Genomic DNA, 25034 nt, shown 5'->3' with positions numbered 1-25034 from the left:
CGGTGCACAGTCTCGGGTCAAAGTACGCTAGGTGGTCCACTGCCGTCACTGATGCCCTTATTTCTTCGAACGCCCTTTGACACTCAGTTGTCCAGTCAAACGCTTGGCCCTGCTTCGTTAGTTCTCTCAGCGGCGTACTCACTGTCGCAAAGTCTTTTATGTATCTCGCGCAATAGCTGGCGAGACCGAGGAATGAGCGCACGTCAGCGACGTCCTTTGGTTCTTTTGCCTTTTCAAGGGTGTCTATCTTGCCCCGATCCGGTCTCATTCCTCTCTTTGAGAAGACGTGTCCGAAGAATACCAGTTCTTCCCTGCCTAGCTCGCATTTTTTTTCATTTACGGTCAGGCCCACCTCTACTAGCTGTGAGCATACCTCCCTCAACGCCTTATCATGTTCGTCATCACATCTGCCAAACACCAGGATATCATCACTATAGTTCAGACTGTTTTTGATTGGTCTTATTATTTGCCTTATTGTTTCCTGGAAGATCTCTGCTGCTGACGATATTCCGAAACTTAGCCTCTTGTAGCGAAACAACCCGAGGTGCGTGGAGAAGGTTGTGATGTATCTGGACTGTTGGTCCAACTCCAGCTGGTGGTACCCCTTGCATAGGTCGAGCTTGGAGAATTTCCTCATTCCGGTCAGCCGACTTATCATGTCATCTAGGTGCGGCCCTGGGTGTCGTTCTCGTTCTATGGCTGTGTTGGGTATTCTCATGTCCACACATATTCTTATCTGCGCAGCATCCTTTTTAGGCACCGCCACTATTGGTGATACCCATGGCGTTGGCCCCTCTGCTGGCTCGATGATGTCTTGTTCCAGTAGCGCCTTTATTTCTTCCTCTACCTGAGGTTGTAGATGAATGGGCACCCTTCTGTGATGCTGGGCCATAGGCCTGACTGATTCATTTATGTGTAAGGTTATTTGTCTTCCCTTTAATTTTCCAAGACCTTTCGTTAGTGCCGGGTACTCTTGTAGGATGTTTTCTCTGTCTGACATGTGGTACATCATTTTTAGTAGGCCCATTATCTTGGCCGTTACATTGCTCAGTAGGCATGGTGCAGGAATGTCTCCTCGTAGCACGTGTATGTCTTCCGTGACGGTCTTGCCCTTGTGCGTCATGGTTTCCGTGAATTTCCCCATGTTTGTTACTGGATTCTGTGCACCCCATGTGAATACTTTGACATTTGACGGTCTAAGTGGAGGCTTTATTTTCATCTTATCATATTCTGTGGCACACATGATGTTACATGTGGCCCCGCTATCTAGCACAAATTCTGTTTGATGGGGCCCTACGTCGATGGTCACCCAATCCGTCTTTTTTATAGACTTCCTATCCACTAACCGGATGTGCTCCTCCTCCTGCCCTTCCTCTGTGGACATGAGGTAAAGGCGTTCTACCTTTCCTGCCGGTCTTTGTTCCTCATCTTCGTCTTCCGACCCCGCCGACGAGCTCCTATCAGTCGCTTCCATGTGCCGTACGTGTTTGGTTGTTGTCACTCTTTGTTTTCCTCTTTCATTTCTGAAACGTGCCCCTTGACACATGGTGGCAAAATGGCCGGGTTTGTTGCATTTTCTGCATGTCTGACCAAAGGCCGGGCATGCTCCTCGGTGTGGGAAGTCCAAACCGCACCTGTAGCATTGAGAGCCTTCTTTCGAGCCCTCCTTTCTTGCTCCTTGGTCCTTTGATCCTTTCTTCCAGTTGCCCGTCTTGCGGGTGTCTGTCATCCGGTGTAGATGTTCTCCCTTTCGGTCCATCTGCCTGGCTTGCACCATTGCCCTGGCCTCCGCTCTTGCCAAGTCTAGAATCTTTTCTACACTCGTCGGTTCTTTAAGTAGCCTTGTGCGAAAGTCTGTGTCGCGACAGCCTTCTATCAATCTTAGGCGAAGGGCCTGTTCATTGTCAAAGTTCTCAAATTCGCAATGAGCCACCAGTTTTCTCAGCCTTGTTGCGAAATCATCCATTGACTCGTCCTGCTGTTGAAACGCCATGTTGAAATTGTACCTTTCAAAATCGACATTCCTTTGTGGATCAAACTTCGTCGTCAAGCATTTGATCAGCTTGTCATATGTTTTTATTTCGCTCGGGGGCAGAGTGATGAGGAGGTCCTCCACTTCATCCCCCGCAAGGTTCAGGAATAGCCCTAGTTTCTTTCCGTCTACCACATCAGTCGCCTCCACATAGCGCTCAAACTTCACAATCCACTTCTCCCATCGAATTCCCACTTGTGGTTCTGACACACTGAATGGTAGTGGTGTGCGATACTGTGCACTGTGCTTTGTTTCTGGCATTTTCTCTGTCTTTGGCCCTTCTGTTGCCTTTGTACTGTTATGCCTTTATTATATATTTTCCTGTTTTTTTTTCTTTATTTTATTTTTTTTTTTTTTTTTTTTTCTTCACCGCTTTGGCTTCCTCTTGTAATTGCTCCTTTTTAATTGTGTTGCAATTTCTTTTTCTTTTCTTGTTCTTCTGCCTCTTTTCCTATCTTCTGTGACTGCTTTGCCACTCAATTCGGAGCTTATTCTACTCCTTTTCTCTGTTTTCGGCGTTTTGCCTGTTTCTAAGATGGCCGCCCGTTATTCTAGCCTTCCCATTGGCCCGGGCGCCTGATTTCAAGATGGCCGCCAAGTCTCGCGATCCTTCTCGCCTGCTGCAACGTTGCCTGGCTTCAAAATGGCCGCTCCGCCGTGCAGCGTTTCTATTGGCCCTGGCCGCCTGACCCCAAGATGGCCGCCGAGACTCTCGCGAGAGCTCGCGCCTATTTTCTTTCTTCGCGCTCTTTTCAGCAGCGCTTACCCGATCAGACGGGGGTCCCAGCCGGCAGTCTTTCCCGCAGTCCGTTTCAGTCGGGGTGGGCTCCCGCTTCAGTGATGAGCTCCTCTTCCCCAGACAGCGATGCAGGGTGGCCTCCTGTATTCCTGTTGTCTTTTGTTGCGAGGGACGCACACGCGTGGATTTCCAAACCGCCTCGTCGCCAGTTGTCGTATATTGGTGCCTCTGCGCGGCAATGACTACGCAGGAGCCAGGTACCGGTTTACATATCTTTATTCATACATGTGCTCTGGGCGCCTCTTGCGTCCGTCCTCTTCCTCGTCCTGATGGTGAGTGTCCGCTTCCTGCCTGCCCACAGGAAGTCATGTCCAGTGACCTGGACGCTGCCCCGTTGCCCACAGGGTCCTAGTGCCCTGGGATGGTGGTCAAGTCACCACACTCATATTTCACTTTTTTTTTCTTTCCTGCAGCTTTATACCTGCAGGTATCGGAGCGCTTTACATGCGCAGCAGTGACGTCACACGGGGACACATTCATTTTTTGGGGGGTCGGCACGGGCGGTATGAAGTGATTTCCAGAATCACAGGATGTGGAGTCGACCTCGAGGCTCGAACCCTGGTTTCCAGCTCCAAAGTCGGCAGCTCTGGCCGTTAGGCCACACCCTCTTCTCATGCTGGAGGCTTTTTCCAATGAACCGGTCAGTGGAGGGTTAAAAGAAAGAATAAAGAGACACGAGCGGGGTTTTGATACTGGAGCGGAGCCCCCCCCCCGCCCGTCAGAGGGGCCTTGACCAGTCCCCCCACCCCCCCCTCAGAGGCCTCTGGTGCTGGCTCCGGGGGCGGGGCTCCGTCCGCACACGGCAGCTGTCAATCACCCCGACACTTCCGGGGACAGACGCGGCTTCCACTTCCGGGTCAGCGGCGGCAGCGGCAGCACCGGCGGAGAGGCCTCGTGGGGACCCGAGGGGCTGCAGACCGGCCCGGAGCAGGTACGACCCCCGGGGGGGGCGGCTGTCTCGGGGAAGGGGGGGCGGGAGGGTCGCCCTCAGGTCCCGCTGGGCATGGGTGCAACTCAGCCCCCCCCGAGACTCCATCTCAAGGCCCACTGCATCCACCCCCTCTTAATGACTCCCTTTCTACCCTCGAACCCCCCCCCCCCCTCCGAGATCCCATGAGAGCCTCACCACCGGGACCCACTGCACCCCCCAGCAAACCCCCCCCCGGGTCCCATTGCTCACTCAGCCCCCCAAGATGACCTCCCATTAAACTCCCACCTTCACCAGATCAAATGACACCAGCCCCCCAAGAGCTGCCACTGTACCCCCCACACACCCCAAGAGCTTCAATTGAACCCCACCCTTAAAACACGCCACTGTACCCCCACCCTAGGAGGTCCCACTGTACCCCACCCTTAATAGAACTTACTGTACCCCCACCCTTGAAACACACCATTCCACCCCACCCATAATACCTCTTACTGTACCCCCCCCACACACCCTAGGAGAGCCCACTGTACCCCCCACCCTAGGAGGTCCCACTGTACCCCCCCACACACCCTAGGAGAGCCCACTGTACCCCCCACCCTAGGAGGTCCCACTGTACCCCCCCTTGAAACACACCATTCCACCCCACCCATAATACCTCTTACTGTACCCCCCCACACACCCTAGGAGGTCCCACTGTACCCCCCACACACCCTATGAGGTCCCACTGTACCCCCACCCATTAAGGGGTTCATTTTCCACCCCACCCACAGGGACAGCATTGCACCCCCACTTTAACCAAGTCTCATCGCTCCTCCTTCTTAGACCCGTTCCACACCACCCACCCCAAGGAAGTCCTTCTGCACACCGTGACCCTAGATGACCCCCAGGTGGCATGCTCAGGCACGTACTTCTGAGGATAAATCCGTGCTTAGAAACCCCAGCATTCAAATAAGAGTTGGCCCCAAGATAGCTGCACGGGGTTCTTTCTGCAAGCATGCTATGTCTCTGTCTCAGGGTGACATTTTCAATGCTTGTTTGTGCGATTGTGAGTGAGAGCGCAGACAGTGTGCAATGCAACACTTTCCATTCCTGTGTTTTATTGACATTCGTGAATGCAGAATTGTATTTTTGAAATAAGAAATATCAGGGCTACAACTATCACAATGGAATAAATAAAATATGGCTGAATCGATATATGTTTTTAATGTACATCCAGTGAGATCATTACTGGCTTCTAACCTACTTCCTCCTACACTAAAAAAAAACCTCACATGCCATGCACCTGAGAGTACGGGGGACCACACATTTCAAAAGTGTTTAGGATAGATATATGTATAATCATATCAAATATACCTTTATTCGATTTTTGTGATGAAAAACCATAAAAGCACAATAAAAGTCATAGTTATACATTTCTATAGCAAACACAACTACATCTATTTCATCCTTATCCTCATAGTGACATTGAAAACAAGCAATAATATTAATAAATATTCATAAAAAACATCATAGGTCTTAACATCATATTGTCACTTAATCAGAGCCTATGAAATATATCCCATTTGATTTATATAATCTCAGTAATTTTATCAGTGTCCACAGTTTTCTATTATGTCACCTTAATTGATTCGAATAACAATTTCCCTACATTGTATTTCTAGATCGTATTACGTTTTTTAAATGACACCACCACGCTAATACATATCTCACTATCCATGCTTTGCAGGTACATAAGAGCATTATTGCACTGTCTTAATCCAATATGTTTTAAAAAGGGAATTAAAAATCTTCTCCTCGGATTAGTATAAAATTTACAAAAGAAGGTAACCTGAATAGTTGATTGTTTAGAGGTGTCATCACAGGGACAGGGGATTAGATCACGCGACCAGTCATTAATCTCAGGGAAGCTAATAGTTAGCAAATAGTTAGCCATAACAGTCTGCTTCCCTCTCTCTACAGACCATCTTTTATCATCCAGGTATATCATATATTCCTTTTTACGTTGTTTTCTGGAGATTCATTTCAGTGTTTCTGGGTCATCAAAATATTCGGGGTGCCCAATCTCACTAGCCACATTCCTGATATGACTTAGCCAGGGGATAGTACAGCCCCGTCCATTTTCATACAATCCATAATGACTGTACGATTGAAGACCGCCTCATCTGTCACCCAGAGCTTATGCCACAATAAAAGAGGATAAGTCCTTATAATATCCTCTATATGGGACAGACCCAGCTCAAGATGGCATGTATGGTTAGCTGTAGAGCTGGGTATCGCCAATAGATATTTTAGGAAGGCATTCTCACTCTGCTGTATGCTCTTAGCACCCGCCCCTCCCCAGATGCCCGCGCCATATACTGCTGTGGAGATGCATTTGGCTTTATAAATGGCAATCAGCTCAGGGATTGGCTTGTTACCCAGTTTGCCAGCAAAACTAGTTACCCCCCCCCCCATTGCTCTCAACATCATTTGCCTTCTCGACTGTATTGCACTCCCCCATTTACCTGTGCTAACAAAAACTATCCCCAGATACGAGAAGGTGTTAACACACTCTATTTTCTCTTTATTAATAAGCACCCTGCATTTCTTTTTAAAAGACGCCTTCCCGCATGTCATACTAAAAGTTTTTTAAATATTTACCCTAAGACCCCTATCCTGCATATATTCAACAAACTTTGTAAGTGTTCTTTGTAGGCCATTTTGTGTCCTAGACATCAAGACTGCGTCATCCGCATATAATAGGATAGGTATGGGGCAACAATCAATTACTGGGTAATCGTTTGGGTTCTCCACCAGATCATTTCCCATGCTGTTGATGTAGAGGGTAAAGAGAAATGGGACAAGTACGTACCCTTGTCTCACCCCTTAACTTATGTTAAATCTTCTGGTGCACTCCCCCTCTTTCCCATACCTAACTTTCACAAGCATCCCTATATAACTCTTTTAAAAACATAAATATTCTCTCATCGACACCCATGTCCGCTAAAATGGCCCACAGTTTGTCATGTATTACACAATCGAAAGTGGAGCTAAGGTCAACGAATGTTAAAAATAAGTTGCAATTTTTTGCCACTGTATATTTATCGACAATCAAACTCAAATTCAGGCCCTGTTCAACTCTTCCTAGGCCTGCTCGAAAACCATATTGTAATTTGGTTAACACTCCCTTCTCATCAGCCCAAATTTGTAACTTATTCAGGATTACGCTTCCAGCCACTTTTAGAAGGGAATCTAGCAGAGAGATGGGTCGGTAACATAAAGGGTCATTTCGATCACCTTTTTTAAAAATTGGGATAATTATAGAATCTGACCAAGTGACAATGAACCCATGATTCATACAATTCATTAGTACATTTGTTAAATGCGGGGCCCATAGCTCAGTATTATATTTGTAGAACTCTACTGGTACGCCGTCTGGGCCAAGAGCTTTACCTGCCGCACTATCATCAATGGCTTTTCTCACTTCGTCCAAGGTCAAGGGAATTTTTAATGGGAAGATGTTGGCTTGCATCACTGGGCTAACTCCTCGTTGGGCGGGCGCTGCAATGCCCGACGGGCACCCATTAGGGGGCTCTTTGCCGGAGATATTTTTTAAGGTGTGTGAAGAAGTGGGGGTGTGTGGGATATTATAGTGTGTGTCGAGTGCTGTTCAAAAAGTGGATTAAAATATGACTAATAATGTACCTTGTCAAAGATCCCACCTAGGAAGCAGAGCCGGGGTAGGTCTCTGGGCACACTCTGCATCGCGTCTGAGGCACTAATAGGCACTTCGTTCTGCTATCACCTCCTGGGGTATGATCTAGCTCCACTGAGGGTTACTACCCTAGCCAAGGTAACGTTTTCACTTTGTGACCTGATATATGACTGATTACTTTAACACATGGCACCTATTACTGAATCTAGTCATTAAGTAGCGTAGGTTACTATTAGTTTTGTTAGGTCCTGAAGAATTAACATTTGATCGGTTTGGACAGGCATAGACAAGAAACATGTTGACCATATTTTAATCAATCACTTACTTTGCTAATTAGCACCATTGCATCCTACATAAGCACCACATTTTTAGGTCTCGCTGAACCAACGCGCATGCGTTGTTAGGTCTTGCAGAACCAACGCGCAAGCGTTGTTAGGTCTCGCTGAACCAACGCGCAAGCGTTGTTCTGTGAGATTATAGTGGGCAAAACAGCTCTTGAAACCAGCGAGGATTGTCCCCAATGCATGTGAGTTACTCAAGAGCGACGCTTCCCCAGCGCGCGCTTGAGCTCACTTCTTAATCACACCCCATATGGTGTTCCCTCCCACTGGCTCGCACATCAAAGGCTGCTTCTCTCCTGCCAATGGGCTCCCGCCCCGCCCCCACCATAGCAATGCCAAGAGCTTGTTTTGTTGCTTGACTCGACGTGCCCCCCCCCGCCACGCACTGCCAAGAGCTTTTTTTTTTTTACAATCGCGATCACTTTTCACTTTAGCGATCGCGTTCACTTTCGATAACTATGTGAATGGGCTAATGTTGATTTCAGTGTTTGCTTACTATTAGTGTAATTGTATTATATTGTAAATAGTTCTCAATCTATGTATTTGCTGTGAAGCAATCTGATAGCAGGTTCTGGTATCGGTGCAAAGCTAAAGTTAAACGATTGCAACTCAGAATTGTTGCAGATTTTCCAGCATTTATTTTGCTCCTTCTTAAGTCTCGCTTCCGTGCTTCGCTGTGTTTCATAGGCTTGTCTACAATGCATAGCGGTGTTGAGTGCCCACCTTGCTCATGTACCTATTCACTGCTCCTGATGGCTTTCTGCCCTACTCTTGTTTATCGCATATCGAAGCACTGCTTTCTTGCCATAGTTTTGGTTGGATGACTTGTATACATCCCCTGTGGATGTTGGGGAATTGTTTAGGTATTGCCTAAAGATATAAGCCTCTAGTGCACCATACCTAAATCCTACAATAGTCTTGACTGTTGGCTGCCTTTACTGTTTCTATCGTTTGCTTGTTTAGATTTTTCTTTGCTTCATTCAAATCACCCAGTTCCCCAAGGCATCCGTTGATAAAGCAGGTAGATATTTATTACAAATAACGAGACGAGCAGACGTGAAAGCTGGACAAGGGCGCAGAAAGGTTACCCAAGGTCGCAGAAAGGTTACCCAAGGTCGCAGTAACCAGATGCTAATTTTAACAACCCTGTCGAGACTGCCCTGACTTAGAAAGAATTGTTTCATTCGCCCAACTCCCCTGCTTTGCTTAAACCCTTTCTTTCTCCTGCTGCATTCAGGGCCTCTCCTCGCGCCCTCTTTTCCCAGCTTGCCACCCTGCTGTTCACACCCTTTCTCACAAGAACCAGAGGAATTTTACAACTGTGCGCAGTCGACGAAGACTTTGTTGAATGCCTAGCTCCTGCTGGTTCTCACCGCCAGTCTTTTAAACAGAACTTTATCTGGAAGAATATGTTTGCAAACTGGATCCGACATCTAACAGATGGAGTTTGTCCGAGTACATTACGCCATTGTCTTGCCACTGGGCACAAGTCTGGGCCTGCTTTAGTAAAGTGTTTCAGGTCACATGGTTAATGAGCTTTAAACAAAACTGTCTGTATGCGGTGAGGTTACGAGTTTAAATATGTTTAGTCAGTATTTATTATGCTCGTTTACAGAGGACCCTGGCACTATCATACCTGTACCACCACGGCATACACAGGGTGTCTGGCGGAAGCTTGGGGTGGCATTGGGGTGAGAAACCAGGCAAAGGGCAGCTGCAGTCACTGTCTGATTAACCAAGCCAAAGATCAAAGTGTAAATGCAGAAAGGGCGTCCATAAATGAGACCGCCTTCCTACTCGTCCTGACCCAATTCGTTTTTGTTTTCAAAAATTCCCCGTGATTTTGTATTGCCTGGCTTGTAGTTGCAAGCATCCCTAAGATTATTACGCCGAGATCGATTTTCAAAGTCGGCCATCTTCCAAAGTATGTCCTCTTTATTAGCACTACAGTTTTCAGTAGCAGCCTTTTGTTTTACCAGTTCATCTTCGATATTAGACACTCTAGTCTCAACTTCATTAAATCTCTCAGCAAAGTCAGTTTGAGATTTCGTGAGCCTCCGAATAGAACTTTACAACTTGCGACATGAATTTTGAATTTTTTGACTATCCCGTTCTGTCTTTTCCATGTGACTCAAAATGGTCTGATAGATTGTAGCTAAAGTAATGTTTTCATTAAGATCTTCTTGACAACCTCCTTTAGCCCCCTCAATTAGAGACACATCACCCTCTCCCCTAACAGTGATGGGGCTGTCTTCAATATCTTCCTCACCCTCAATTTCATCGTCGTCATCGACCTCACTCTCCTCCAAATGCATTTTTTTAGAGTATTGAGCAGCCAAATCTTCGCATGAAGAAGCTGAGTTTTCTGAGACTGAATAGAAGTCCAATGATTCTGCCTCATTGATTATATTTGAATCAAGGCTGCATTCAGGTGGATTAGACATTCCCAAATCGACCAAAGCGTCTCTCTCAAATACTCCAGGATCTAAGACTTTTTCTATGGGAGTGGGGGGGGAGGTGAGAGTGCCAGTAGAACTGCCATTTAGTGAGGAAACCACTCCAGACATAATATCTATTGAAGGCTCTCCTTGCAGCCCTGGTTTAGCTGTAATTGCATTTATAGCATTAAACTCTCCATTGGACGCTCCAGTGGCCCCCTGAAGATCTTGTAGAACAGTCTGTGGGCTACAAACCAACTCCTGACGTTTTTTAGCTTCAACTGCTTTAAACAACGTAGAGATAGTCTGTTTATTTGACCCAGCTGCAGCTGTACTAGGGCTGTCGCTCATATTCTCCGCTGACATAGCTCCCCCCGTTTTTTTTTTTTTGTGCAGTCCCAGCCAAATTATGCTCAGCTTGCGTACTCACTGTTACAGTCTCTGGGTCCCGTTTTTTGCGAGTCCCCTTGGGTGCCATGTTAACTTCGAAGATCAATGCAGAAAACTCTCAGCGCTCGTCTGGAATACCGTCCCTGTGAGCTCGGCGTCTGAGCTCGGCGTCTATAGCTGTAAACAATCTCCAGTGCTCTCGATGTTTACGGAGTTTTGCAAGTTCGGCTTTTCAGCGTTTCTCCAAGCGCTCGCCAAGCTCGGCGTCCGCAGCTCGCAGCTCACCCTGTGCTCCCGGTGCCTGGCGTTCACCTGGCGTTCGCGTTCATGAAGCGGCGTCCTCACTGATCTCCATACACAGTGCGCCTCGCCGAAGAGTCAATTTCCCCCGCCCGCTTTCACTCTCACGGGCTCTCTGTTATTCCTTAGCCACTTTCAGGATACTTTTGCTCGAATCAGCCCTCTCTCACCATCGATAGTCTGTGAGCCTGAGAGTCAGAGGAGAGAGCAGCTCACTCGTCCGACACGTCTCCGCGTTCGGGCGCCATCTTGCCTCTGCTTCTAGTTGCAAGCATCCCTGTGTAATTGTTGGACAACAAGTCCCATAATGCAATTTTGTGAAAGTCAGGCCTTGTTGGTGTTCTTACACATATTATGGGACACTTATCATCTTTACATCTCATCAGTCCCACCCAACACTTTCCTTCTCCCACAAACTCTTTCTCTTCCTTTTTTCCTCTACCTTTCTCTCTTCCTCCTTCTTCCCCTCCCCATTAATTGACTCTTTCTCGCTCACTGGATTTTCTCCTATAGCTCTTCAATCTCTTGTTTTTCTCTCTGTCTGTCTAATTCCTTTAACGTCATTCCCTGGCTCATGCTTTTTAGGTCGAGCTTGCTCGACTTTTAGTAAAAGGGGATCTTAAAAGTGCAACCCAGCGTGGCCATCTGCCTTTCCTTTGTCATGGGTAATTAAGCGCCTCTCTCCGGGCGAGCAGGCCAATGCCCCCATGCTGTTGCAATAACAGGCTCACGTTTCACCCGGCCCTGTACCACTACAGAGACACAACTTAACTTTTGCAGAGTCACCATCATTTAAAATAAGACTTAATAAATATGCTGTTTGTGTGTGTGCATTGTTTTATTTCTGCTTGTGTAACAGGAATTTAGCAAATGATATTCACTCCTGGGCAAAGCACAAGCTGTGTCAGTTTATATAATAACTAGCAGCCCGTCCCGACGTTGTCCGGGTATGAATTGCTGCCGGCCAGTAGTATATTGTTTTGTAGCATTTCGTTTTGATAGCATTTCTTATCTGTGACAGGCCTGTGAAACGCTCCGATTCACAGTGCACTGCTGATGCACTTAAAGAGTGCGCGTTCAGTAGTGTGTGAACTTGAGTTTCCCTACTTTATTTTTCCTTGCAATATTATATAGCGCAAACTCGACAACATGGCATGAGCACAATGTACATTACAGAAGAACACATTCATTTGTGGTAGGCACGGGGAGACAAAGCGATTTGCCTGGAATCACAGGATGTTGAGCTGATGCCGAGATTCGAACGTAGATCCCCAGCTCTAAAGTTCGCAATTCTATAACTTGTGGCGGGAGGTGTGTCTAAAAGTGTATGTCGGGGCTGGCCATCAATGAGAGAGACCTGTGCATTTTTCAAATGGGTGGTGAAAAAATATGAGTATGTTGCTGGAGATGTGGGCCGCCGTGCCACCAATGTACTTACCGGGGGAGGGTAAACACCCATTATTCCGCAACTTTCTTTCCGCATATCATCACTCCGCATACTTTCATTACGAAAGTACCATGACTCCGCAATGCCATTATAACCCATGGCATTACATTTTATATGCTTTTAACACGCAAACATTTACAACGAAATTCGTTGTAAATGCATGAATGGTAAAAGCATGTTTTTTTTAATGTTTGGATAAGGTAAGTATGGGTATAGGGGTATATGTTTTGGGGTACTGAGGTATATGTTTTGGGGTGTTTGGGTATTTTAAGGGTTCAGATATAGTTTTGGGTTATGGGGTACAGGGGTAGTTTTAGGGTTTAGGGATAGGTATGGGTTTTGGGGTACAGGGGTATTTTTAGGGTTCAGGGCTAGGTTTGGGTTTTTGGGTATAGGGGTATTAGGGTTGGTTTGGGTTTTGGGGTACAGGGGTATTTTAAGAGTTCAGGGCTAGGTTTGGGTTTTGGGGTACAGGGGTATTTTTAGGGTTCAGGGCTAGGTTTGGGTTTTGGGGTACAGGGGTATTTTAGGGTTCAGGGGTAGGTTTGGGTTTTGGGGTACAGGGTTATTTTTAGGGTTCAGGGGTAGGTTTGAGTTTTGGGGGACAGGGGTATTTTATGGGTTCAGGGCTAGGTTTGGGTTTTGGGATACAGGGGTATTTTAGGGTTCAGGGGTAGGTTTGGGTTTTGGGGTTCAGTGGTATTAGGGTTTAGGGCTAGGTTTGGGTTTTGGGGTCCAGGGGTATTTTTAGGGTTCAGGGGTAGGTTTGGGTTTTGAGGTACAGGGGTATTTATAGGGTTTAGGGATAGGTTTGGATTTTGGGGTACATGGTATATTTATAGGGTTAAGATGGGTTAGTGTTTAAGGGTGTTGTGGTATTGTAAGGAGTAAGGGTGGGTTATGATTATGGGGTGCAGGGGTATTTAAAGGGAGCAGGGTGGGATTAGCACACGATATGAGACATGGCATGAAGGGTGGAACGTACCACACGCCCCCAGCGTTTGTCACGCCCCCAGCACAACGCAGACACGCCCACAAGGGACTACTTTGCTGGCACGGTTCTTTTACCTTTTAAATGTATATGGTGGGCGTCTGCATAGCCTATGTCCTTCTGCTGCAACTGCCCTTTCCAACGCTGTCTTGGGTGTTGTGATTGGTGCTGTGGTTCCTGAGATTACCCGCCTCAAAGGTTTGGGTTCCCTCTTTATTATATTAGTATGGATAAAATATATAATTAATAGGCAATGAGGCAAAACCTTTTTTTTTTAATGCACCATTGGAAATATTCTATTATGTATCCCGTTGTTGACCTTTGCCTGATGACATTTTACCAGCCTTTTATCTTTAATTTAAAGTGAGAACAGTCAGTATCTACAGCTTGTGCGCAGATCATGATACCTCATTGCATATCCGCTATAAACGGCTAACACCACCCCTCTCTCTGTAGGCTTGTGCACTTTTTTTTGTCAAAGGTATTTTTATTGATTTAAAGACAGAGGTAAAACCAATCAAACAGAGCGACAAAAATCAACGGGTCCCACAGGGGGGACTCCGGGAATGCCCACCCACCAAAGCATTGAGATGCAAGGAGGATAATCCACATAGGTACTTCCAAGTCAGTATCCAATCGTATTAGTGGCTCTTATCAGACCTCCATCAGTTTGCAGTGAGCGATAAGCCCCGCCTCCATCTAGGGACATCTCAGTGCCGGAGTCCTCTATAGTTCAGCACCAATTGCCGGCAGTCGCTTAAACAAAGGAATCAACAGTCCCCAACCCGAACCCACCCCCCCTCACCCGTGGTGGCAGCTCATTACTCATTCATACTCAGACGCATACGTTCCCAAATCAAATCTGAAACAGGTGGAGTGCTCGCAGTGCTGACGGGCAAACTGCTGACGGAAGGCCCCGGGATAGAAACCTGACCAAGGGGCCCCATGTAAACATAAAGTTCTTAAAATTGCCCAGAAAGATATCGGACACTCTTTCCAAACTCAGCAGTCGCCACAACCGCGCATGCCATAGGGAGGTCGCCGTCGGCTTCTTCCATGCCGCCGCCAGTGTCAATTTAGCCGCACCTAGGCACAACCATATAATCCTTTTGTCAGCTCTAGTCTGGTGCGTCAGCATCGGGTCACGGAGCCCCAATAGGACATAGTCCATGGATTCCGGGATCGGATATCCAACCACTTCTTTAATGTGAGCCAGTATCTCCGACCAGAAAGGCTTGATGGTTGGGCAATCCCACCATATGTGGCGGAAATCTCCCAGCAAACCGCACCCCCTCCAGCACCTGTCGGAGGTCGACGGGAAAATGCGGTGCAGCTTGGACGGGTAAAGGTACCAGTCATACATAAGTTTCAAATGAGCCTCCCTAAGGCCAATCGAATGGTTGTGGGCCTTGACGTCTCTCCACAGCCCCTCCCACTCGGCTGTCGAAATGTCCCGCTCAAGACAGTTCTCCCAGTGTTCCATATATCGGGGCCTCGGGAATATCACCGTGTCCAAGAGCAGTTTATATATGAAGGAAATCGTACCCTTCATACAAGAAGTGTGGATGATAAATGTCTCGAAGGACGTCAGCTGTCTCGTAGCAGCATCTCTCACTGCGGGTGAAGTAGCCCAATGTAGGAGTTGGGTATGATGGAACCTTTCAGTGGGCGGCACCCCATAGTCCCTCATGCAGTTGTGGAAGGTAAGGGGTTCCGTCCCATGGAACAGGTGGGTAAGCGCTCTGCAGCCCCCCTCACTCCACTGTGCAAACGGACCATCGCGTTCCGCCGGCGGGAAGGACGGATTCCTATGGATAGGGGTAAACGGTGACGGAAAGGTGGTCCATCGGTCATCTCCAGTGACCGTGTCCCACACTTTCAGGACAGTACCAGTAGGAGTGCATATATAGGCGTTTTTTGGGCCGGTCCACCTTGGGTTTCCAGGCCAAATCCCAGATGGATCTCCCAGCTACACTACGCTCCATATGTAGCCAATGCTTCTCCGAAAGGGGTTGAGACCATTCCACCAGCACTCGTAATTGCGCCGCTTTATAGTATAAATGCATGTCGGGAAACCCCACCCCCCCCTCTCCCCGCGGCCGACGAAGTACTGCATACGGAAGCCGAGCCCGGCCCCCCTGCCACACAAATTTCAACATCAGGGTTTTCAAGCGCCGGAAGAAGTCCAAGTCCATAGGTATGGGGAGGGCCTGGAAAAGGTACAAGAATTTAGGCAGTAGCACCATCTTAATCGCATGAATGCGACCAAGCCACGAAATGAACTTTGGCTTCCATTTCTCCAATTCCCCACGGGTCGCCGCTAATGCTGGGGGAAAGTTGGCGGCAAACAACCCACCCAAGGTGGGGGTTAAGTTAATACCCAGATAGAGCAAGGAGGAGGATGACCACGAAAGAGGCGTAAGTGTTCGCACCTGTTCAACTACGTCAGGGGGCAGTGTCAAATTCAAGATGTACGATTTACCCATGTTAACTTTAAAACCCGCCACCCTCTCAAACTCAGACAGAACCTCATGTACTTGAGGCAGCGAGCGAACAGGGTCTCCTAACGATAAGAGAACATCATCCGCGAACAGGGAAATCTTATGCTGTTCGCCAGTGAAGGGGATGCCTGTAATCTGTTCCCTTTCCCTGATCGCAATCGCCAGTGGCTCTATACTGAGCGCGAAGAGGAGCGGGGAAAGCGGGCATCCCTGCCGCGTACCGCGGGAATGGGGAAAGCAGGCAGACCGATGTCCATTAACCAACACCCTAGATTCAGGCCGATCATAATTAGCTCGAATCATTCGCACAAAGTGGGGGGAGAACCCAAAGGCCTCCAGCGTTAAATTTAAAAATCCCCAGTCAACACGGTCAAATGCTTTTTCCGCGTCTAGACCCACCAGCACGGCAGGTAAGCGAAATCTGTCAGCCTTTTCGATCAAATGCGCCACTCGCCGCAAATTGTCATGGGTTTGTCGCCCTTTGATAAATCCAGATTGATCTGGATGGATAATGGCCGGCATCAGATCTTGAAGCCGCTTCGCGAGAATCCAGGAGTATAGTTTGGCGTCCAGGTTAAGAAGCGCTATCGGACGGTAGGAGGCGCATTGGGTGGGGTCTTTCCCAGGCTTGGGGATAATGGTGACTAAGGCCTCCACCATTGATCTTGAGGTCCGCCCCTCCGTAGCCATGGAGTTGAAGAGGGCAACCAAAATCTCGCATATTTCACCCGCGAACGTCTTATAAAACGTGGCCGTGTACCCGTCAGGCCCAGGAGCCTTGTGGAGCTTAAGAGCTTTTATAGCGTCCATCACTTCTTCCCTCAAGATAGGGGCCGATAGGAGCTCATTCCATTCCCTGGAAACTCGGGGTATGGGGAGGCCGGCCAGGAAGGCGGACTGAGCTGTCCGATCTAGGTCCTCCCCTCTGTATAGAGTTGCGTAGAAACGGCTAAAGATAGCAGCCTTGTCCCCATCCCTGTGTTGGTCCCTTCCAGTCTCATCCTTAATCCCTCCTATATATTCCCGCTCCCGTTTGTCTCGAAGCTGCCTCGCTAGGTGCCTACCCACCTTGTTCCCCATCGAATAGGAGGTCCGTCGCAGCCGCAGGAGTGTGAATTCCGCTCTGTTATTATAGTGAGCCCGGAGCTTCCCCCGAACCGCAGTTAAAGGCCGCAGGGTCACCCGGGAGGGGTTGGCTTTATGCGCTTGTTCCAGTGCTGCTAATTCGGATTCAAGAGCCTCTCGCTCCGTCCTCCTTTGCCTATTAAGAGTAGCATTGAGGCTAAGGCAGGTGCCCCTTATAGAGGCCTTGCATGCATCCCAAGTAGTATACACTGAGGTATCTGAAGGCGGGTTAAGCTCCAGGAAATCTCGAATGGCTCCCCTCAGCTCCTTACATGCAACGTCATCTCGAGTCAATGCCTCGGGGAAATACCATTTCCTCAAACCATCCCCCCCTACCGACCACTGCAACCCGAGCACAACTAAGCTGTGGTCCGACACTGAAAGTGGGAAGATGCTGGACATCTGGATGTCCCCCCTCAATGCTTGGCTTATGAAAATGTGGTCAATTCGAGAATAGGACAAATGTACATGTGAAAAATAGGTGTAGTCCCTAGATTGGGGGTAAAGGAAGCGCCAACTATCAACCAGCCCCAGGTCCCCAACCCGCCTCTGCGTCTCAGTGGTAAAGACTCCCGCCCCTGACCTCTGTGTGCATGAGCTATCCAGGGCCTTATCCCACACCATATTGAAGTCCCCCATTAAGAACAACTGGCCCTCCACGAATTCCCCCATTTTATCCAGCAAGGACTGCAAAAAGCCATTCTGCGAGGCATTAGGCCCATACATCACCACAAATGTGCACATACGTCCATACAGCAACCCCTTCACCATCAGCCACCTTCCCTCCTTGTCCCCGCTCACCCCCCCCGGTTGGAAATGGAGGGACGCTCGAAACATTAGGGCAACCCCCCTGTGTTTAGTGGATGCAGATGCCCTGTATATAAGTGGGAAGTGCCGATGGCGGAGCCTAAACTCATCCTTCCTGGCTAAGTGAGTTTCTTGAAGTCCAACCACATCCAGGTGGTGGTCTGTCAGGTACTTCCACACCTTCTGCCGCTTCTGCGGGGAGTTGAGTCCCTTCACGTTCCAAGTGCCTATACTAATAGTCATAATGAGTCAAGGGACGCACCTGCGCCATGTCACAAACAGACGAGGAAAACCAGGACACCCTTCCCCATCCCTCTACCAACTCCTCGTCCGTCTCCAACCACCCCGCGCACCCGTCTCCCCTCCCCCAACCCGCCCCCCACTGTGAAATGCAAAGCAAGGTTGGCACCCAAAATCTGAAGAACAGACAGGAATTGTAAAACACACATCCACCCCCATTCACATCACCCCTCATACACATCCACCAGCCGCCACCACCGGCCCCCCATCCCCCCTTCAAGCCCCTGTCCCCCCAACTGAACTCCCCACCCCCCCCCCAAGAACAAGGATCAACAAGATGCAACTCAAGGCACTGAACCTGAACTTCGTAGTCTTCAGTTCCAGCAGGTCATGGTTCGAAAGATCCCTACTGGACTGGGATCGGGGTAGGGGTGTCAACTCGGTGACCCCCAGGTCCAAGGTCCGGGGCGTCTTCTCCAAAAGTACCATTATACCCCGGGGACCTCAGGCCAAGAGCCCCTCCGACGCCATTCCATGATGCCGGGGTCACGCTGCTCCAGAACTCGTCTGGGAATCCGCCATGGTGGCGGAGGCCACCGAAGCCACTGCGGCCCCTCTCTCCTGTACAGTAGTTGCTGGGTCCGGGCGTCGCCGCTCCGGGGAGGAGCCCACCCTGTGCCAGGAGGAAGAGCGACGCCGCCTCCGGAATGGCGAGCCACGAGCCCCCTGGGATGGTTCCGTTTCCTCAATGCCTAGTAGATCCTTCGCCTCGCGCAGGGAATTGATCTGCCTCAGCCTGTTCTCCCATCGAAAGATAATCCGGAAAGGATGGCCCCAGGAGTAGGAAACCCCGCGTTCCCGGAGGAAGGCGGTCACAGGCCGAAAGTCCCTTCGCTTCTGCAAGGTTGTCGCCGCCAGGTCCTGGTAAAGCTGGGGGCGATGGCCTCTAAATTGCAACGATGTGATGGTTCTAGCTTTCCTCAATATCTGTTCCTTTACCTGAAAGTCATGCACACAGACGAGGATATCCGGCGGCGGGCCCCCGCCCCTCCTGGGCAGCCCCACTCTATGCACTCTGTCCATCTGGATGTCACGCACCTCTTCATCCCCTAGGATCTGGAGAAACAAGGCTTGAACGTAGCCACGCAGGTCCCCCGCTTCACCGTCCCATGGCACCGCCTTGATACGAATGTTATTTCTCCTGGATCGGTTCTCCAAGTCCTCTGCGTGGGTCTGCAAGTCCAGATTCTGCTCCGTGAGGCGTATGATGTCCTGTTGGAGCTGGTGCACATCATTCGCAATGCCACGGTCATGGTCCTCCAGTACCGCCACCCTCTCGCCAATCCCATCCACGTCTCTCCGCACTTCCCTGAGGTCCGAGGCTAACTGCGTACGGAGTTCGGAGATGTCCTCCTTAATGGTGGCGAAGAGCTCCTTCATGAACGCTTTAGTCGCTGGCGCCTCGTCGTCTGATTGTTGTGAGGACCCGCTGGCTCCCGGCGACGCCGGTTGCTGCGACGACTTGAGGGCCCCCTCCTTCACTGTTTCCCCCCCCCTGCGCTGCGGGTTGGACATGGCCGTGAGTGGTCGCTGCACTCCTACCACTAGGCTCCAGTGATCCGCAGCTGGGAGGATAAGTCTCAGATCGGTGACCTTCCTTTTCGGGACGGCCCTTCAGCAGTGCTGCCTCACCGCCCCCAGAATGTCCGCAAATCTGCCAGTGCCGCCAGCACCCGGAGACCCCTCCACTGCAGGAGGTGGATAGCTGGTGGCGCGATCCTCACCCCGGAGTTGGCGCTCAGACACAAATCGGGCGTGATCCCTCCGCAGCCAGCGCCCCCGCCAGGTCCAGGGATAATTAGGATCGGGTCTCCAATGGCCGCATTGTAAGGCCCCTCCAAGACGGCGTCTCGCGCGTCGTAGCAAGAGGAGTTCGCCCCTCGTGCGGGTGATTGCCCTCAATCCGGTCCCCTTGCTCTCCAGTTGCAGTCCCTCCACCACTTCCGGACGGGAGAGCCACCACCACGGTCTCAATGCTCAGCCTACTGATGGTATGCTAAGGCTGTGCTTGGTGCCCCCCAGGCAGCACTCAGTTCCAGAGTAAGCGCCCGTCCGAACCCCCCAGCGCCCTCCACGGACTCTTCAAAATGGCGCCGCTGTTTCCACCGCCGAGACCGCCCACTCCGTGGCCAGGTCGCAAGTGTCCTGATCGCTCGGGCCGTTCTATGCGCTCCCCCGCTGAGGTTCCAGCGTCACTGCCACTGCTCAACCAGGCCAAGACGCCGCTCCTCCACAAAGTCAGTGTCCAGCTCGCAGGATGTGCTCGAGGGCCTCAGGCCAGGGCCACCCCCAGCAGCCAACTCCAGGAATAAGCAGGGCCGGTCCGCAGAGCTCCACGAAGAAGTCTCCCCCAAAATGGCGCCACAGACGTAACTGGCGGTCGTGCCTCTCTCTCCGGCAGCGGCCGCGTCCAGCTCAGGCAACCCAGCCTCTGTATCTCCCCCGTGCCAATCCGCCTCCACACAGATGCCAATGTCCGGGTCCAGAGAGGCAGGGCAGCCCACAAAGTCCCCCGGGAGGCACAGGCCAGTTCGGCAGCAAACACTACTGCCACTGCAGGGTTCACTCTCTCCCCCACTGTTCTGGCACACTCTGCGTCCGGCAGCTCGGGAACTGCGCCCCCACGGGCTCCCAGTCACTGTGGCCCCGCCAGGCCCGGACCGCGTGTGCTCCGGTACCCCCAGCAGACTCGGCCGGGCACCTGCATCTGGTCCGTTCCGCGGTCCGCTCTCCCGCAGGCCAGATGCTCCAGTCGTCACCCCCCGTTGGCCGATCGTCCTGTAGTCCGGACCCGGCTCCAAACAGTCAGGGTTCCCGCTACAAAGGCCCTGCCCAGCTCCGCTCCGATCGATTCTGGGGGCTCCCAATTTCCCCTGACCTGTGCTGCCGATGTCTCCTCCTGAATGCTCCGATGAAGCCTGTCCTCCGCTTTCGCCGGGCGCAGTGCACGGACCCAGGCACTAGCGATATCTTCCGGGACCGGAGGCCGCCCCGTCCCGGTCCGGCTCCGCAGTTACGCAAATCTGCGGCTGCAGAGGCCGCGACTCGGCTCCTCTGTACCGGCCTCCACAGACTTCGGAGCTCTCCGCTAACGGCACCGGAGCACGCCGCCAGACATCTGCGGTCTCCGCCGTCGATGAAACTCCGGGCAGCACCCCCGGGACCCCGCTATCCGGTGCTTTGTTGGTCTGGCGTCGGAGAGGCTCGAAGAAGCGTCCTACTCCGACGCCATCTTGGCCACGCCCCGGCTTGTGCACTTTTAATCCCACTGAAAGCACTAATGCTTAGGACTGCCAAAGAGACTCTTTTACTCAGACCCTGCGCAGGACCGGTGCTTGTGCTATAAAATCTATGTATGCATAGATTTCAAAGCTGTACAAAAGGGGGTGGTGATGGACGGAGCATCTGAATCAATCAAACACTCACACCAAGTGTTAGAAGGGGCGATCTCAGAGGGCCAGGGTGTGCTCACCCGACCACCCCAGGACCCACCTCTCCCAAGATCTTGCCGAGTCTTATCGTGAGGTCCTCGCCGGGGAGGACTTCGGGTCTAGGATCGTACACACTGAGCTCACACCACACTTACGAACGGACACCACAATGTGGATTTCAGTAACAAGTTCTTTATAAGCAGCAGAAATGAAAGTAGCACTCTTATGTACAAATGATCGAGGGATCACAAAAGTCTTAGAGGATTCGGGGAGAGGGAAGCGGGACAGTCTTTAGCCTTGGGGCCAGTACGGGGCGTACCCTGCGCACATCTCTCAATCCTCGAGCCGGGGGGTACGGAAGATGATGGGCGTACTGGCGGCTTCACTCACGTCGAGTCGGCTCGGTCGTGATGGTGATCTCGATGGTCCAGCCGGACCAGAGTACTCCTCGCGCGGCGACGAGGTCAGCAGGGCTCGATCTGGAGAAGTTCCTGAGGAGCCGCGACAGCGTCAGCAGGGCTCCGATGGTTATAGTTCAGCTTGAGCCGCGACAGCGTCAGCAGGGCTCCGATGGTGATAGTTCAGCTTGAGCCGCGACAGCGTCAGCAGGGCTCCGATGGTTACGAGTTCAGCTCGAGCCGCGACAGCGTCAGCAGGGCTTCGATGGTGGTAGTTCAGCTTGAGCCGCGACAGCGTCAGCAGGGCTCCGGTGGTTCAGCTCCTTGTTGCGAAGAGGGGGCCTGCGACAGCGTCAGCAGGGCTCAGCGATTCAAGATGAGTTCTTTCTCAGGGTCAGCCGCGATCAGATCAGCAGGCTTCAGGTCCAAGATACAACTGCCCGCTAGTTGTCGAGCGGCCACAGATATAGTCCATTGGCCCTTTGATGTCCGGACCCTCGCAGGCGGAGGTCTCAAGCCCTGGGGGCTGGTCGTTGGTGCGGTCCGGCGGGGGCTTCTTTGATCCTTTGAGGAATGGGTCCGGGAATTCCCAGACACCCAGCAGGTCTGGAGCCAGCCCTCAGGGAGGCCAAAAGGTGCGATCGAAACTGGCCCACAGGGGAGGGCCAAAGGTGTGACAGATACCAGACTCACAGGGGAGGCCAAAGGGGCCATCGAAACTGCCGGGCTTATCACACTCGGGGAGCCCTTTACCCCCCAGCCGGGATTGGCGCGCCTTCGGAGTCTGGGTTTCGCTGGGGCCGGGGTCACGCTGGGCCCAGGGAGACAGGGATCTCGGGAAGGGAAAATGGCTGTCGGGCCTTGTGGGGCATTCAGGGTTAGGCGCTCGGAGCCGGGAGCGGGATGGGGACACGCGGGCCCGGTCGTGGATTACAGGGGTTCGGGCTTATCGGGGGTGAGACGACCAGGCTTCGGGGTGCAGGCTACTCTTACGGGGATGCTGCGCAGGGGCTCAGGGTGCAGGCCTACGCTCGCAGGGTGTGGAGGGACAGACGCGCACCACACCACGAGGCCGGGTCCAACACGCGTCCCCCCCCCCCCAGCTGAAGGCGGGGAGAACTACCCATCTTCTTGGGGGTTCTCTTCGCTGAGGCGGAAGAATCGGGACAGGCCATCTGCGTTGGCGTGGTCAACACCAGGCCGGTGCTCAACAGTGAAGTCCATCCCCTGGAGGGAGATGGACCAGCGCAGCAATTTGGGATTCTCCCCTCTCATCTGCATTAGCCACCGGAGAGGTCGGTGGTCGGTTTGAACCCGGAAGTGAGTACCGAACAGGTAGGGCCTCAGCTTCTTCAGGGCCCAAACCCCGCGAAGGCTTCCCGCTCGATGGTGCTCCACCTTTGCTCTCGAGCGAGTAGCCTCCGGCTAATGAACGCCACTGGCTGATCCAGGCCGTTCTCGTTCACCTGGGACAGAACTGCTCCGATGCCATGTTCGGACGCGTCCGTCTGGACTACAAACTCTCGGGCGTAGTCGGGGGCCTGGAGGACTGGGGCCGTACAATGGCGTCTTTCAAGGTTTCGAACGCCTCCTGGCAGGCGGGGGTCCAGCTGACCTTTTTTCGGCTGGTTTTTGGAGGTTAACTCCGTGAGGGGGGTCACAATGCTGCCGTACCCCTTGATAAATCTCCGGTAGTACCCCGTGAGTCCCAGGAACGCCCGCACTTCCGTCTGGGTCGTGGGGGCCTCCCAGGCCACGATGGCATTGATCTTGGGCTGGAGGGGGCTACGAGGCCGCTTCCGACCTGGTGCCCGAGGTAGATTACGGACCCTTGTCCGATCTGGCACTTGCTCGCCTTAATGGTGAGACCAGCCCTTCTCAGGGCGGTCAGCACCGCCCAGAGGTGCTGGAGGTGCTCGGGCCAGTGGGAACTGTAGACTGCGATATCGTCCAGATATGCAGCACTGAACTCTTCTAACCCCGCCAGTACCTGGTTAACTAGCCTCTGGAAGGTGGCGGGGGCGTTTTTCATTCCGAAGGGCATCACTCGGAAATGGTAGTGACCATCCGGGGTGGAAAAGGCAGACCTCTCTCGGGCCCCTTCGGTGAGGGCGATCTGCCAGTATCCGCTGGTCAGGTCGAAGGTACTGAGGAAGCGAGCAGCCCCTAGGCGATCAATAAGCTCGTCTGCTCGGGGGATGGGATGAGCATCGGTTCTGGTGACTGCGTTGAGCCCTCGGTAGTCAACGCAGAACCTCCGCTCGGGAACAGCACCGGGGGCGGCTGCCTTCGGAACCAGGACCACGGGGCTAGCTTATGGGCTGTCAGAGGCTTCGACCACCCCGAGAGCTAGCATCTTTGATACCTCGGCCTTGATGCAGGCCCGGACTCGGTCAGGGACGCGGTAGGCTCTGTGCCGTACCGGTGGACTGTCCCCGGTGTCCACATCGTGGACGCACCAGCTGGTGACGCCGGGGGTGAGGGAGAAAAGGTTCGAGAACTGTCCCAGTAACTGGCGACAGTCCTCACGCTGCTCGGGAGAGAGGGAGGAGGAGAGGCTCACTCCCTCTACGGAGCCATCTTTTTCTTTGGTGCATAGGAGATCAGGGAGAGGCTCCGTTTCTTCTTCTTCCCCGTCGTCCGTGGCGAGGAGCAAGCTCAACTCGGACCGGGCGAAGTGGGGCTTGAGGCGGTTCACGTGAAGGACCCGCAAGGGGTTCCTGGGGTACTCTACATCGATGAGGTAGGTCACCTGACTCTTGCGCTCTACCACCTTGAAGGGCCCTGTCCACTTGTCTTGCAGGGCACAGGGCTCTACGGGGGCCATCACCCAGACCTGCTGTCCGGGTTGAAATTCGATCAGAGTGGCATTCTGGTCGTACCACCGTTTCATCTCTTCCTGACTGGCCTCTAGGTTGGCCTCGGCCAGTTCGCGGAACTTCCTAGTCTGGTTCCGGAGGGCCAGAATGTATCGAAACACATCGGGAGGGGGCTCTAGGGCCGCCGTCTCCCACCCTTCCTTGACCAGGCTGAGGGGTCCCCTGACGGGGTGCCCGTAGAGGAGCTCGAAGGGGCTGAACCCCAGGGATTTTTGGGGGACTTCGCGATACGC

The 25034-nt window shown here is 51.9% G+C and overlaps 1 protein-coding gene across 1 annotated transcript in view; it reads left to right on the top strand.

Annotated features, from left to right (window-relative positions):
• Nucleotides 1-3638: 3638 nt before the first annotated feature.
• The window catches only part of LOC144821615 (uncharacterized), a 41486-nt gene continuing 20090 nt past the window's right edge, over nt 3639-25034 (top strand). The window contains exon 1 of the mRNA XM_078678854.1: nt 3639-3762. The gene's annotated coding sequence lies outside the window, so the exon portion shown is untranslated. The remainder of the gene's footprint in view (nt 3763-25034) is intronic.

The sequence above is a fragment of the Lissotriton helveticus genome, chromosome 2_2 (assembly GCF_964261635.1).
Source record: "Lissotriton helveticus chromosome 2_2, aLisHel1.1, whole genome shotgun sequence".
NCBI classification, from domain to species: Eukaryota; Metazoa; Chordata; class Amphibia; order Caudata; family Salamandridae; genus Lissotriton; species Lissotriton helveticus.
This window is presented reverse-complemented; position numbering and strand designations above follow the sequence as displayed.